The sequence below is a fragment of the Typopeltis vanoorti genome, chromosome 22 (genome assembly GCF_054136105.1).
Source record: "Typopeltis vanoorti isolate ZY-2024b chromosome 22, IOZ_Tvanoo_1.0, whole genome shotgun sequence".
NCBI lineage: Eukaryota > Metazoa > Arthropoda > Arachnida > Uropygi > Thelyphonidae > Typopeltis > Typopeltis vanoorti.
Genome location: NC_143570.1, coordinates 18,369,812 through 18,387,216, shown reverse-complemented (window position 1 = coordinate 18,387,216; position 17,405 = coordinate 18,369,812). Strand labels below are relative to the sequence as shown.

Here is a 17,405-nt window from a genome sequence, read left to right as displayed (position 1 = left end):
CTCAAGAAATATTTGGTGGTGACGCTATCGGAATGTATTCCAAAGGTTACGAGGGTAAATAAAACAGGTGTGAAATGGATGAATCACGAAATAATGTATGCAAAGTGCAGGCGAGGAGGGTGGCTCGATTGTTATTGGTAGCAAAAGTGCAGTATTAACAGCAGTTAGCTAATGCGGCAAAATAATAAAAATAAATAAAAATCCTAAGGAATTTTTTCGATATATGGACAGTAAAAGAAAGAACGATTATGGTAGAATAGGATTGATTGGTGAAAACGGAGGAATGATAATCGCTGCGGAGGACATAGTTGAGATATTTAATGATCAATTTCTAAAGGAATTTCATTGCTATGAATTTCACATCATGCAGAACTTGAAAGCAGTGGGAAAGAAGGAGGAGGTGGAGGATGAACTGTTAGTAAATGAATAGGCGCTATAGGAGGAATTGATTAGCCTTTATGCTATTTCAACACTTGTTTTGAGGGAATGTTCCAGAGAGTTAACAACAGCTTTTACATATGTTTTCAATGTGAGCCTTTCTCTGGATCAAGTTCCAGAGGAGTGGAAAGAGAGTGAAATTGTTCCTATTCATAAGGGAGATGATAAGAGTAGGGCTTTGAATTATAGACCAGTCTGTGTGTCTGGAGTTGTGGTTAAGGCGTTTGAGCGGTTATTATGACCGAGATTCAGAATTGGGTTGACAACAGAAATATACTCTTTGGCGGCCAGTATGGATTTGTTAAAGGAGGATCGTCAATGTAGCATAACTACAGTTTAGGTTTCAAAGTAGCTGAGGAAATAGCTTTCTCTTCAAAATCTTCTAGAAAAATGTTAGCTAAGACTGGGGATAGAGGGCTGCCCATAGCTAAACCGCTAGTTTGTTTGTATATTTTATCTTCGTAGCAGAAATAGCCGGAATTGATGCAGTGAGTTAGAAGAGAAAGCTATTTCCTCAGCTACTTTGAAACCTAAACTGTGGTCACGCTACATTGATGACGTCTTCCTTATCTAGGGACATAGTTTAGAGGAACTGCAAAACTTTCTAAACCATTTAAATAACCAACATCAGAACATTAAATTCACATCAGAACTAGAGATTAACGGCATTCTCCGCTTCTTGGATCTAAAGATCAACAGATTACCTGACTGTCTTAAATTTTCAATTTTTCGAAAAACCACCCACACTGATAGATATTTACATGGTTCTTCTCATCACTTCCTACCTCAGAAAGTGGGCATCATCTCCACCCTCGCCCATCGAGCAAGATGTCTCACTTCCACAGAAGAAGACCTTCAAACAGAGCTTAACTTCCTGAAAAACACCTTCTTAAATAATGGATATTCGTCTCGTAACATCACTAAAAGTTTGAGACCACGCCAACATCCTCGACAAGAAGATGATTCCAACCCTATCACTCATATACAGTTACCATTTATCAGCTCTCTTACCCAAAAACTAGCTAAGATTTTGAAGAAATTCAACATAAAGACCGACTATACTACGCTGCCAAAACTTCGTTCTTTTCTGAGTCGACCAAAACCAAAACACAACCAACTGCATTTTCCTGGTGTTTATAAAGTTTTGTGCAACTGTGGTCGACCTTATTTTGGTCAGACAGATAAATCTGTTTCACTCCGTCTTGAGGAACATAGCCGTGACATCTCTTACAGTAGAACTCGAGCAAGCGCCCTTTCCAGTCATGTCCTCTTCTCGGCAAACTCTAACCTTGAAGAACAGCCACATCAAGTTGACTGGGAACGCACTACTAATTTATATATATGCAAGGATGAATTCGAAAGAAGAATTATCGAATCAAAAGAAATAGTTCTGGACCCTTCACATTTGAACAACAATCTAAGCTACAATTTGCCTGATTCCCACAGCGCAGTAATCCAGTACTGGCGCTCTAAAATTAGCTATCGCACACATTCAACTCATGCCAACGGTAGCACGCGGTCACCTATTCAAATATATTACTGTTACTATTCTGCTTTTTATTAAGCTGGAAAGTCCATGTTTTTTACCTTGTTATTTTTATCTACTATAAAATTATGAATATTATGAAACTAGTCGTGATGTATTAAAAGTTTTTGTTATACTTTCTCGGGTTCTAGTCAGTTTAATTTATTTTTATAAATATTAAACTGGAAAGTCCATGTTTTTACCTTGTTATTTTTATGTCTTATGTTTTTTATTTCTCACCTGAAGAAGTCGGAGCACACCGATGAAACTAGTCGTGATGTATTAAAGGTTTTTGTTATACTTTCTCGGGTTCTAGTCAGTTAAATTTATTTTTATAAATGTATACATCCCGAGTAAATCCTAATTTCAATAATATATATATATATATATATATATATATATATATATATATATATATATATATATATATATATATATATTAGGATATTGTATATTAGGATAACCAAGTAATTTTATAAACTTGGTTATTTTAACTCTATATTAGTAGTCAAAATAACCAAGTTTATAAAATTACTTACTTGGTTATCCTAATAAATAAATAAATAAATAAATAAATATATATATATATATATATATATATATATATTAGGATAACATTAGTTTATTTTAAGGTTATTTTAACTCCTAATATTAGGAGTTAAAATAACCAAGTTTATAAAATTACTTGGTTATCCTAATAAATATATATATATATATATTAGGATAACCAAGTAATTTTATAAACTTGGTTATTATTAGAGTTAAAATAACCAAGTTTATAAAATTACTTGGTTATCCTAATATACAATATCCCCAAGTTAAAAAATTATATATATATATATATATATATTATATATATATATATTAGGATAACCAAGCAATTTTATATGCTTGGTTATTTTAGCTCCTAATCTCAAGTATGCAAACAATTAAGTTTGCGCCTGAAACAAAGTTCAAGTCTAAAGATGGTACAACACCAGGGCAACTCATTGTAAAGGTGGTTAAAGCTTTGATCACTATTCTTAGTATTTTCCCATAATGTAAAGCACATCTCACTAGAAGATGTATACTGCAATGCATTATGGGTGGGGTCACTACCCAGACCGGTTTCGACCTTTTTTGAGGTCTCCTCAGTGAGTAGCTAGACCCTAAATACCAAGGTTTTAGTAATACAAAGCCTTATCAACTTTACCTATATAAGTTGCAACAAGGTGTATTAAGTTTTAATAAAAATCTCTGGAGGAGATATTGATGGGAATAAATTTTTAACTTGGGTATATTGTATATTAGGATAACCAAGCAATTTTATATGCTTGGTTATTTTAGCTCCTAATCCCAAGTATGCAAACAATTAAGTTTGCGCCTGAAACAAAGTTCAAGTCTAAAGATGGTACAACACCAGGGCAACTCATTGTAAAGGTGGTTAAAGCTTTGATCACTATTCTTAGTATTTTCCCATAATGTAAAGCACATCTCACTAGAAGATGTATACTGCAATGCATTATGGGTGGGGTCACTACCCAGACCGGTTAAATACTAAGAATAGTGATCAAAGCTTTAACCACCTTTACAATGAGTTGCCCTGGTGTTGTACCATCTTTAGACTTGAACTTTGTTTCAGGCGCAAACTTAATTGTTTGCATACTTGGGATTAGGAGCTAAAATAACCAAGCATATAAAATTGCTTGGTTATCCTAATATACAATATACCCAAGTTAAAAATTTATTCCCATATATATATATATATATATATATATATATATATATCAAATAGAATTGTTTGCCATTTTTATAATTTACATTCGGAGTATGTGTTATTCTAAATTTGTTTTCGTTTCTTGTTTTATGATTTGCATTCGGCGCTTAATTCGAAATTTTATGATTTGTAGTAGGCTGTAACGCTGATATGTATGTTACATAATTTATGTTGACAGTTTGTTAGATCGTAAGATTTTGCTTCGCTATTTTAATTTTTTGTTTTGTGACTTCTTGTTCATGGAAAATGTTTCAGTTATTGGAATATTTGTGTGAATTATTGCATATTAAAGTACATTACAGCAGTACGTCTTAAAACGTTTTTTTTTTTACATGTTGAGTTTCACTGTAATGCGGTTATAATTAATGCAAAATGCAGTACCGTACATTAATTGTAATTTCGTCAGCAATACATTTATAGTTATTCACTGCTTTGGAGAAGCTCGTGTTTTGCAAAATAAATAGGAACGCATTTCCAAGCATTAAAAGAATATTTTCAAATATTCTTGGTTTTCAAGTAAAGCAAGTTTACTGCTGTTCTACTGTGCAGCTATGTATGCACAGAAAAAACAGGAAGAAATATCCTCAAACCGTATTTTTCTGAACAGTGAGAACACGTATGTACTTTAGTTGTAAAGAAACAAACCAAAAATAAAAATTCCCCCCCCCCCCTCACCGTTTCTACGCATTTATTTTTAATTGTGATTGAGTCGTCTTGATATTGAACTGGGAGATTATACCGATATGTCTAATCATGGTTGTTCTTTTACACACTACAATAATTGTCTGTTTGGAATGACTTGCACTGAAACTCGTTATATTGATACTTCATTTAATACAGTTTGAGTTAATATTTTTGAGACGCATTTACTGCACAGCTAAAAGTACTGCTGTTTATAAATATATTCATATTTCTTCCAGATTCTGTTCTTTGGTTAATTATTATTACCTGACACCTCCAGGGAATCCAAATACTTATCGAGGGAGGGCACCTACTCTATACTCTGTCTCCCCCACTGAACCCACCAATAACACAAACACCATCTACTGCCCACCACCACTTAATTAGGTCAATTAGGTTTACCATTTTTGCTGGTGCCTAAACATTTAAAACATATTTAATGAAAATAAGTTCCATACACCACTGAAATTGAAATAATCTGTTATTCTCAAGCAGTTTGTTGTTATGAATTGCACCTCAGTGACAATTGGACATTTGTCCTATTGCTGGAAGTGCTGGGTTTGAATACCATCTATGATGCAAGGAATCTACATCAGTAGTTTCAGTTGAAAGTGATTACTAAATGGTCTTATATGGAGACGACAAGATTTATCATCCCACAAAACAAATTTGTTGGAGATGGACTTACAAAATATAGACTTTGTGGTATGAAGTACTCTCCTGGGATGAATTATTGAATTTCATGGAGATCTCGCATAATATTAATATACTAACGACTCAGCCTTTGTTGTTTAATCTGTGAGCCACAGCAGTCACCAGACTATTTTCCCATGCATTCCATAGCTGAACATCATTGTTTTGATGTATTAGTCAATTGCAGATTATACTAGACAAATAATAATTTCGTTTCACATAATTTATGGAGACTACAGCCATGTTAGTAATAATTACTTTAATTTCCCCTTCATTTCTTTAAGAACCTAAACTTCTTTGTAATGTCATGACTATATATGATGCTTGTCTTGAAGGAATCCTCCAGGGATTTAATGATATCCTTGGTATGTCTATTCAACATAAGTCTTTCAACAGGGAAGTACTAAAGGAATGGGAAGTGGGAAAAAAATGTTCCACTTTACAAAGGGAGGAGGATAACAGTGTGGCTACCAATATAGGCCAGTGTGTGCCTGGAGACGTTATTAAGATGTTAGAGAGATTGTCGAGGACTAGGATTCAGAATTGAGTTGATAATAGCAGTGTTAAAACATAGCTCATTTGGCTTCGACCAAGCCCTTTCATTGGGAAGACAGTTTGAATCCTGTCTATGATGTGAGGCTCCTTTATCCGGGTTTTTTAGTTACAGGTGAGTTTAGTTAGTCTCATACAGCTGTGAATTTTTTTTTTTTTTTCAGGAACTCGTGGTTTTTCATCCCTCAAAACATGCAGACCTGCTCTGTGAATACATAAATCTACAGGCATAAAATATCTGCCCTTATAGGGACAGCAGAGGAATTCCAAGGTGACTGCATTAAATTGCCCAAAATCCCTAAGTAGGATGCTCAGCCTGTTTAAGGATGGACAAGAATTGAACAGATGGATGGAATAACAGTATTCTTTATGATGAGAGCATGGGTTTGTTAATGTTGGCTAATTTTTTAGCAATCTGCTTATGTGCTACAGGTGACAAATTCACTGAATAAGAGGAATGCGTAGCAGTGGTATACTTATTTTTTATTTTTATTTTTTTTTGAAAAATCAATTTTGGGGCCAGTATTGTTTAACATTATATGTCAGTGGTATTGGAAGAGGATTGAATGGAGATATGCAACTGTTTGCTTATGATGCAATGTTGAACTGTGAGGAACATGTCAGATGTTCTGGCCTTGCAGGAAGATCTCAATAGACTGCTAGTGGGAGCTGTCAGTTTAATGTTGGAAAGTGTAATGGCTTGAAATTTTGTAGGGAAAGTTGGGATGCAGAGTATACAATTAATGGGGAAATTTTGAAGGACGTGGAAGAAATGAGAGTCTCGGGGTAGTGGTGGTGAACAGGGAATTGAAGTTTATAGGTTACATTGTTAAATAAAAGTCCTGATATTTGGCTCATTTCTATTCTAGTTGGTTCTTTATGATGGCATATATTGTATCACATATCTTTTAAATCTGATGTTGGATTCTAAAACATTGAGATGTGTCATAGTCTCTCTGAACCTGCATCCAGCCCTATGTGCATCTATATACTCTGATCCAGGCAACATTCTTGTTCTTTCATGGATGTTGAGATGGACTCCCCTTCTCTGAGCCACTGAAGGGCTTCCTGTTGACTGCAAGATATAGAAGTCTTTCCCATCTCTTTCTTTCAAGGGAGGTTAGAAACAATATTCCATTATCAAAGGTCTAATGTAGTGTTTTAGTTAATTCCAATTGAATCAAAGGAGTTATAAAGGCAGTTGTAAAAAGTGAAGATGAATGCTGGAGTTTATTTAACCTTAGATATTTTAAGTGAGTTACCATCTATCTCGTTGCAGATTTAATCCACCAGATTTAACAGCCACATGAAGATAAGCAACTGGAACATTGTCGTAATCTCAGCCAAGATATAACTGCTTGATGTATTTGTTTATCTAGTCTATTCAGGGAGAGTCAAAGTGGGTTTTTCTAAAAACCCACTTTGACTATCCTTTACTAAAGGATAGTCAAAGTGTAAAGGATATGAAATTAGGTAACACAAATTGATTTAATAATGCAATGCATTGCTGAGCATTCAATGGAGCTTTACAAAGCTTATCCAGAAATGTTAAAAGTTGACTCAACCAAGGTCATCGACGATCAGCTGAAAACATTAATCCCAAGTATTCCCACTCGTCCAAAAAACCCATTATTTTAATAGGGCGAATGGAAACATAAAAGATGCGATTCTGGACATTCATTTTCCTGTCATGACCTGATAAGTATTAGGGAGTAAATAACTTGTCTTTATTAATAGCAAAACTTCTGGAAGTAAAATACTGAGCAGTATGGTCTAACAATTCCTTAATGCCAATTTTAGTTTTTGCAACAAGTATCAAATCATCTGCAAATGCCATCATATTTATTTGGCAAATTAAAACCATTATATGGTAGCATAGATGAAAGAAAGCATCCATAACACTATTAAAGATAAGTGATAAGTATCTCTTTGTCTAATGCCACGTATAGAAGGAATATATGATGTTTTATCTCCAATACTAATTGTAATGGATGACTTACTGTATCACTCTGAAATATAATCTTTAAAAAGAACAGGACAACCAATCCTTGAAAGTACTTCAAGAATAGTAGTATGAGGGGACACTGTTAAAAGCTTTCTGTAAATCCATCAAAGCAATCACAAGTGGAATTTGCAATCGAAGACCTTTAGAAATTAATGTGGTTAATATGATATTTTTGGCACGTCCATTAACAGGAATGAAGGCTCTTTGCTCTAACATCATGAGGAAATATTTTTTGTAAATGCTTTGCCAATATTTTGTGAAATAGTCTAAGAAATTTGGGAGATATAATAATAGGGCTATATTGAGATGGATGAGTAGCATTTGCATGACTTTTTAAGCAATGGAGAATTTTATTAATAAACAAGAGAAGGTTCAACATGTCTTGTAGGATCTTGAGAGGAATGTTCTTCAACTTAATGTGTCTCCCCCCCCCCCCCCATACTGCTATTCTTGAAGTACTTTCAAGGATTGGTTGAACCATGGAATGCATTGCATGATGGAGTTGTGAGAGCGAGAACGGTCAAGGAGTGGTATGATAGACTTTGTGTTTCTTAGGAGAGGACCTCCCCTCGATGAGTCTTGATAGTTCATCATGAAGGTTGTTTTCTTGATCATAAATTAGTAAATAATAATATTTGGTTAACCGATCAAGTGTTGATCAATTTTATTAATTAACTGGACCAACTAGTTTCGCCACACTTATCTGTTGGCTTCTTCAGGGCACTTACATATAGGTTTAAACACTCTCACAATTATGCGTAACTGCAAAACTGACAAGAATAAAAACTGACTAGAATAATTACAAATGAAATAGTATCGAACGTGAGTGAAACACGTATCGCATGTACAAGATCAGCTAGCTGTTGCTGAGGAACTTTCTGTAGTTTGTATTAAAGTTCATTTCTTCTGTTTTTAAGGCTCTGATTAGGGTTTTCCATGTCAGTTTTGCAGTTATGCATAATTGTGAGAGTGTTTAAACCTATATGTAAGTGCCCTGAAGAAGCCAACAGATAAGTGTGGCGAAACTAGTTGGTCCAGTTAATTAATAAAATTGATCAACACTTGATCGGTTAACCAAATATTATTATTTACTAAGTCTTGATAGACTTTGTGTTTCTTAGGAAGGACCTCCCCTGATGAGTCTTTTGACTCCATGGAGGCCTGAATAATAATAATTAATTGCAGTAAAGCCATCATGACCAGGAGCAGAATAATTTTCCAGAAAGGCAGCTTTAATTTCTGATTGATTAATCATGTAATATATGATTAATCTGATAATATCTTATTGATTAATCATAGAATGATGAAAGCTATTAGGCTGAAATATGGGTGGTGAAACAGAGAATATTTGCCTCCAAAATGCTATAAAATCTGGAAACTGATCAGAATTGATTAACTTCTCATTCCAATATTAATCTTGGCGATATACCTCTATTTCACCTATACATATCCTGCACATGAGCATATTCTCTTTTCCTTCTTTTATGAGAGGATTCCTCGACACTCTCCATAGGATTAACCCACCAAGTATCTGCTGGAAAATGCCACTGTTGACAAAAGACTTGATTAATATAATTATTTAACAAGTCTTTTGTCAACAGCAAGAGGAACTTAAATTCTGATTAAACAAAGCTTTAGAAATAATACCCTTAAGTGATTGATGGTAATATCAGTCCAATGGAGTTTTTTTACAGACTAAAGCAAATAAGCTTCTAAAGAAGCAGTTTCATTTAAAGAATATATATTTATAGGGGACATCAATGTCTGATCAATTCTAAATTGATAAATAAAATCATCTAACATTTGTCTTAACTAGTTGAGATAACTCAGAGGATTGCTGCAATACTGAGAAGAACACTGACTTGCAGAGATGAAAGAGTTATCATTCTGTTGTATAAGACCCTGATCAGACCACACTATTGTTCTCAGATTTGGTCCCCAGGATTTGGAGGGGATAAATTGACTGTGGAAAGGATACAGGGGCAGATAACAAAGATGGTTTCAGGACTGTTCAATATGAGTTATGAGGATCGACTGAGGAATGTGGACTGCAGAGTTTGGTGGATAGAAGAAGGAGAAGTGATATGATCGAGACTTTTAAACTGTTGAGAGGCACTTACAGGGTAGACATTGGAGAGTTCTTTCACTTGGTGGAATGGCGGGAAGGAGCAATAACAAGAGGCCATCCTTGGAAGTTACGAAAGGAGACTGTGTGCAAGAGGGTGAGGAGTGGTTTCTTTGCATGGAGGGTGGTTAAACCTTGGAATGCATTGCCTGAGAGAGTGGTTGGAGTGGGAACGGTCAATGTGTTCAGGGAGTGGTATGATAAACTTTGTGTTTCCTAAAAACGACCTCCCACAATGAGTCTTTTGACTCCATGGAGGCCTGGATAATAATAATGATGATAATGATCTGTAACTTTCCAATTTTCTGTGTGATTTAATTGCATTGAAGGATCTATAGGTAAAACAGATGCTGTATTGATGTTTCACTCGCCAGCAATTAGTAGGTAGATCTCCCTTGAAGCAAGAAGGGAGGTCTCTTCTTGCTTCCCTTCACTCTTCTTCTTCTGGGGGTCCATCTAGCCTTGGCCTGTCCTATAAAGATAAGAGTATTAGAAGATACAGTAGATGGAGTTGATGATGGTGTTTCTAACGACGGCATTTCTCGCAGTACTATCCTAAGAGAGAAAAGTTCTTTTATAATATTTGTTTCTATTGTAGCGAGCAAGAAACCTACCAGGGGTGCTAACCCTGATAGGAGGAAATAGGATGTACCATTGGCTGGCCATAGCCAGACAGCCTGCCCACGAGGAGGGTGGTACTCTGCACTTGTCAAGCTTCAAGGATGGTATAGTGCAACTTCATGGGTCTTGTGTACCATCATTTTCTGACAGTTGCCATTCACCTCTCAGTATGATCTTTCATTACAGTATGTTGCATCTACCACCTAGTGGAAGTATTCCCCAAGGTGATAATGAACCTTATTTGCAGTTGCTACCCCTGTACTCATGCTCAACAACAATAATCTGTCCTTCTAGCATCCCATATGTGCTGAATAGGATTAATGTCAGGAGGCCTGGCTAGCTAGTCCATACATATAGTAGAGTTTCTTGAAGATATTGGTCCATGAGTTTTTTGCTCAATGAAGACAAGCAGTATCTTGTAGGATAAATGCCCTCCTATCACACCTGCATGTGGACAAACATAAGGGTCCAGTACTCTACTCTGGCTCTATAAGTTGCAGCATTCATGGTTTTGTTAGGAAGCAGATGGCATTATCTCCACCATAAGTGTCCCATTTACGGATATTAGAGGGATGATAATGCATCTCTGGTTTAGATCAGGGTATATTCCTGATATCTCTTTACAGAACAAATTGGGATGTCTATAAACATTGCCAATCTCCATTGGTCTTGAGTCCAGTTGAATGAAGCTTAGTTCATTTTAAACATTCTCTCCTTTGATGTTAGGGATAGTGGCATGCAGACTACCAGTTGCCTAGCATACAAGCCACCTTCATCAAGCTTTCTGTGCCGAGTGGAAGCATATACCAGATACCAGTATTCTTGTATTGGTTCCATGGTATGTGAACCACAGAATGACTCACATGCAACTATTTGGCTACCTCTGCCTGACTTTGGCCGACCTCTAGTTTTGAAATAGCTTACCACCTGAATTCATACTTAAGTGATGTCTTGCATTCATATCCAAGAATTTGGCTATCACTCCAGACACAAGACGGGAAACTACTCCAAAATGCTTACTTTTATGCTATGGCTAATTTGTGTACACTGCTGACAGCTCCACTCATTTGTATACGATAACCAGACTTGGGGTTATTTTTAGATAATAAATCTGACTTTCATATGTCCCCTTCCCCAGAGATCGTGATTTTTCTTTCTTAATTTATGGAAACCAGTATATAAAAATTGTCATGTTGTACCATCATTTTATAGAGCAGTATTTCTCAAACTTCAGATATCCATGTACCCCTTCTTAAATTTTCATTATTACCAAGTACCCCCTTACCAGAATAATAATAAATAAATAAAGTATATTTCATTGTAAATGTCTATTTTATTTGAATTCATATATTCATGTAAACAAAAGATTTATTTTTAATAGATCGAAATTTGGAATCGGTTCCTCTTCGTTTCTCGTCCATGAAGTAAGTCCACATTTCATATCATACTTATGAAGATTTTTCATTTTCTTCCTAGTTGGTTCTCTAGAGATGTCAGATGGCACACCCTTATCAATTTTATTTGATCCAGATACAATATCAACGTTTTCTTGTTGCTTACAGCTGCTTGTATTTGCTATATTGCTCTTTTGTGTGTTTTATAAATCCAGTCTTTAACCAATGATCCATACTTAAGAATTTGAAAGCTAAGAAAATTACCGTATTTACTCGAATATAACTTGCACTTTTTTCCCCCAAAATGAAAGTTAAAAATCGTGGTGCGAGATATATACGGGGATTTTCCGAAAAAATTTTCAGAAACTAAAGTTTTGAAAAAAACTGAAAATGGTGTAACTTACCAAGAAGCTCCTATTTGCTATTACTACTTTTGGCATCGAGAACAGTTTCCTTGTGTTCATCATCAAAGTCATCAACCCAAATAGCTTCATCTTCTTTCCCATTATTTGAAGCAAAAATTACCAGTAATTTACAAGACTTGAGATACGTAATGAGCATTCCTTCATAAATGACTAATGAGAAGTAAAAGCAGAGTGCGAAACAGACAGCAATGGTAGGCCAGTAGAGATAGAGCAGCTATGAAGAAGTGCATATGATTGGTACGGTATTAAAGAGATTGCGCGAACCAAAGACAGGCCAACAGTTGAATTGAAATGCTAATTCTCTTCAACTGAATTCTATAATATCCAAAACACATTCATTATATATTTCTTAGTTTTAACATGTTCACGACGGGGTGGTGTCAAGCAAAACCATATGCTGCAACATATGGTTTTGCTTGAGTCTATACAGCAGATTCTGTTGAAGGGGAGATCTGATTCATTAGTTAGTGCCATTTTTATCCCAGTTGCCTCTAATTGCACTATTTGTTGAGAAATATATTATGCAGACTGCAAATGTCTCTGTACCTTATTCAGTGATACAATAAAGCTACTTGTTTCTCTTGTTGATCTTCAGTATAGTGATGCTGTTGGGGAGGGTGTGTTATTTACCGCAGGGAGTGAGCTGCTATCGCCAGGACCTGAATGCTGTGGCGATAGTAACTCACAATTTGAGTAGGAGAATTCATACATAATATATAATGTACTGAGAAATATATATGTTTAAAATAATTATTTTTTTCCCTTAATAATGATTCCATATGTTAATGATGCATAGCCGAAAATTGCCATGTACCCCCTGAAGACCTTTTGTGTACCCCTGGGGGAGGTACGCATACCACACTTTGAGAAACACTGTTATAGAGCATTGACTTGTCTCCAGACAATGTAAAAAGACTGGGATTTGAAGACCTCTGATATGAAAGTTCTGAGAAAGATTAGGGGAGTGAACAGATGGCATCAATGTCAGTATCATATTAGGAAAGTACTTGCTATCGTTAGCATTCAGAAATGTGTTAATAGAGCTAATCTCAGGTAGTATGGTCAGAATGGGAGAAGAGATTAGCGAAACAAGCATTGTTTGCCAAGTTTGCATGGAGAAGACCCAGAGAAAGACCAAGATGTAGATGGATTAATACAGTAAAAAGCACGTTAAAAAACAGAAATATAACATCTGATAATATTGGAATCTTGACATATAATCGATTAATTTGGAGGAAAATTATTGATTAGGAGTTAGTAATGGCATAAGTTTTTCATGTAGTACTATAATAATTATTCTGTGGGTACATATCAGGAATTTGATGACGTGTATTAAAAAAAAAAAGAAAAGGAAATTTATGTGACAATGACCAATATGAGAATAGATGGAGGAAGTGGTGGCATTAAGAATACTAAGAAATCTCAGTGTGAATACAGCTATGGAATTGAAGAGTAATCAGCTTGTGTGTAATTTTATTTGTGTGGTATTCACCTTGTTCCTCGACTGCCCCTTAGGACAGGTTGAGCCCTCCTAATGAGGAATTAAGTACTATATCCTATGACTGTAGCCTGTGTGTATACGGGGCTGGTTTGCCTGCTTGTGGGATGAAAACCCCTCAGATAAACTGGGGGAGGGGAAACCCTGCTGCCCAAGACCAGCTAACTTGGCTATGGCTGAGAAAGATCCTTAAGCTCCTCATGTCATTGATGGGAATTGAACCAAGGACACTCCTTCCCCAGGCATATGGTTACAAAGCGCATAGCCACTAGGCTAACTGTGCAGACTGTGTGTAATGAGAAGGTGCAATAGTATCCTGCAAGTGTCCTTAACCAGGCTGTATAAGTCCTTTTACATAAAAAGTTCCCAAAGAGAGAGAAAGTACAATTGGTATTGCAAGCATGATCCTTAAGCATAGAATTTAGTAGTGGGTAGATAGAAATATGACATTATGTTGTACACAATACAGCACAGCTTTGTGAAGAGCTCTGTTAGTTTTAATAATTTACTCACTTTGTACAGTAAAGTGACATTTGTTATTTAATGTTAATAGCTGCATCATGATATTTGCTGTGCTCTGCAAAGATTTAACAGGTTGTTGCATGAAACCCTGTTATGTAAAAGCGCAAGTGGATCATAAAACTGGCGACATACAGATGGGATGAGACAGATATCAGCGAATAGTATATAGCGGCTTAGAAAAAGAAGGCACACCACTGATCTGCAGGTGATCAGTGGTGTGCCATGTTGCTCTTGATTTGGGATGTTGCTGTTTAATTTGTACATTAATGATATTTGGAATGATTGAAACAGAATATCTAGCCATTTGTCATTGATTCTGAACAAATCAGATCAAAGAAAGGGCAATAATTAATAATGATGCAGCAGTCATGTAAGATCCGAATAGACTGGAAGTTACAGAAAAGGATGATCTTTGCTGGTTCATTGTGACAAATAAGGACAGTGTAAAACACTTTAGAAAGTCTACAAGCTGTGTATTTCTTAGCTGAACTGGACTTCAAGAAATTGATGAGGCCAGAAGATTAGGGATGATGGCAGATAGCACAACATTGAAGTTCAGAGGACACATTGCAAAAGTGGGCAAAATTTCTTCGTGGTTTCACTTGGATATTAAAGAAACAGGGATAGGAAAGTAATTATAAGCTTTGATACTGCCAGGGTGTGGTCGCCTAAGATTCTTTGGATAAGGAAGCAGTTTGGCGAGGATTCATAAGCCAAATGACTAGAATGGTGACATGTCTGTGAAGTGTTTCTTATGAGAATTCACTGAAAATTTGTGGGTTGCAAAGTTTAGTTGATGGGTGGAATCGAGAGAATGTGATAGAAACATAAGTTTCTGAAGAGGTTTACAAGAGTGATAATATAAATTTTTTGATATGTGAAGAAAGGAGAGAAAAGGTGGCCATACCTAAGAGTCATCTTGCACAACTTTTAGGGTATGATTTTCCCTTTTTCTAGATATATCAGGTCATCCCAAAAGTAATGTCATTTTTTATACTGTACTTGTTCAAATGTGTCTTGGCTTGTCGAAGCATGAATTTTTAAAGTTTTATAAGTACTGCTAAGCTGAGATGGCCTCATTTTCTAAGGAATTCCACCTGGTAAGAACATCATACATAAGTTATTGTTTAAATAGCATTTTATTACTGTGGAGGTCACTGAAGAGTTCAAAAAAGGCAACAATAATGTTTTGAATGTGCGAAAGTGCCAGCGATGGTTCCAAAATTTTGACAAAGGGACTTTAGCTTGAAAGACTCCCTATGCTGAAAGCCACTATTGCAAGAAATGCCAATGCAACTGTTGAAGATTTAGCAAAAGATCTTGATTCATTGTCATTGACCATCCATCGGCATTTGCAAGAACTTGGAATAGAGTGGTTCCTCACGAACTGATGAACAACAATCAAAGAGAGTGTGCCAACATCTGCACTGGTCTTCATTCTCGAGAGGTTCGATCTCCATTTTTGAGTCGTGTAATCACCGGTGATGAAAAGTGGATACTTGACCAGAATGTTAAGCACCGAGGGAAGTGGGTTCATTCACGGGAACAGGACTTTAGCCAAAACACAAGACCTTTACCATCAGAAGGTTTTTGTTAAGCATTTCGTGGGATATGGCTGGTATTATGCACTTTGAACTCTTGCCACAAAACCAAACACTCGCAGCTGAAGTTTATTATTATTACGTAACACCTGCAGGAAGTCCAAAGGCTCATTGAGGAAGGTCACCTACTCTACACCTCTCCGTCTCCACTACTCATTTCACCAACCACAACTATCTTCATCATCTACACCAACTCCATCTATGACCACCACCACTAGTATATTCACAGACAATCAGAGATATCCATGCCACGGCAGGATTTGAATCCTCAACCTTATGGTTGGAGAGTGGATACACTAACCACTTAGCCAGTGAACAACTCAATCAATTGAATGAAAAACTGAAAGCAAAGAGGTGTTCTCTGTTAGTCGAAAGGGTGTTGTTTTTCACCATGATAATGCACATCCTCATAGTGCAAGAATCACCTGTACCAAGATTGAGGAACTCAGCTGGGAAAAGCTCCCACGTCATCTCCTTATTCTCCTGATCTTGCAGCTTCATACTTTCACTTATTTTGAAGTTTGCAATGTTTCATTAATGAAAACAATATGATCTAGTAGAGGCATTGAAATTGAGCCTATGCAACTTTTTTTTTTTGCCTTCATGCTCCTAAATTCTATAGTAATGGTATTATGAAGATTTCGCAATGTTGGAAGAGCATTATTGATTCAAATGGAGAACATATACAGGGTGTTCGGGATAAATTTGACATATTTATAATTAATTATATTTTTCCGTAAGTTACATGTATTAACACACACTTCTCTTCATTTAAAAGTTTGGACCCTTCTTCATTCATATACAAGATGTCAGAAAGGATGGATAGCTGGAACCCACCTGAATCATGGAAGAGAATAACTTGTATCATGATGATTCGTGCCCGCCATCAAAATAAGGATATTACGACTGCTGCCCAATGCTCCCTGAATACAGTAAAAACAATCAGGCATGAACTAGAGACTTGCAATGGTGACTACGAGGATGTAGCAAGAAGAAAGATCCCTAGCAGACGATCTGATTGCGTTCGTACAGCAGAATTCCTCGCAAATCTGCAGGAACAGGTGTTGAAGAACCCTGGCATTGGAATTCGGGCTTTGTTCGTGGAGTTGCTAACTGTAGTCAAGCCCTGGATAACAAGGGTAGCCAATGGTAGGCCGTATGTATGGCAGCAGGATTCGGCCCCTTGCCACACCTCCTGGAAAAGTCAAAAATGGTTGTCTGAAAATTTCTACGACTTCACCAGTCCAAATGTTTGGCCTCCAAACTCCCCAGACCTTAACCCCATGGATTATTTTGTATGGGGCGCAGTTGAAAAAGACACCAATCGCACTTCCAGTAATACAAAAGCCCAGTTAATGGATAAAATTAAAACAGTTTTTGCGGCCCTTCCCAGGGAGACTGTAGCATCAGCTTGTTCGAGGTTCCGAAGCAGAATTGAAGCTATGATCGATGCTAATGGTGGTTATTTTGAGTAAATCTTGTTGATAGTATTGTAATTAACTCTGCCTGTAATGTTTTTTTGTCAATTCATTAAATTTAATAGATACAAAGAAGATTTTCTTTTTCCTT

The 17,405-nt window shown here is 36.2% G+C and overlaps 1 protein-coding gene across 6 annotated transcripts in view; it reads left to right on the top strand.

Moving 5' to 3' along the window:
- Positions 1-1,982: 1,982 nt before the first annotated feature.
- LOC150094190 (uncharacterized) overlaps positions 1,983-17,405 on the top strand; it is a 106,455-nt gene continuing 91,032 nt past the window's right edge. Inside the window, exons 1-2 of one of the 6 annotated variants that reach the window (XM_090412125.1) lie at positions 1,983-2,242; positions 11,778-11,820. The gene's annotated coding sequence lies outside the window, so the exon portion shown is untranslated. Of the gene's footprint in view, positions 2,252-3,804; positions 3,872-4,141; positions 4,336-11,777; positions 11,821-17,405 lie in introns of those variants that run through there. The other 5 variants (XM_090412123.1, XM_090412121.1, XM_090412120.1 and 2 more) reach the window with 5 other exon arrangements.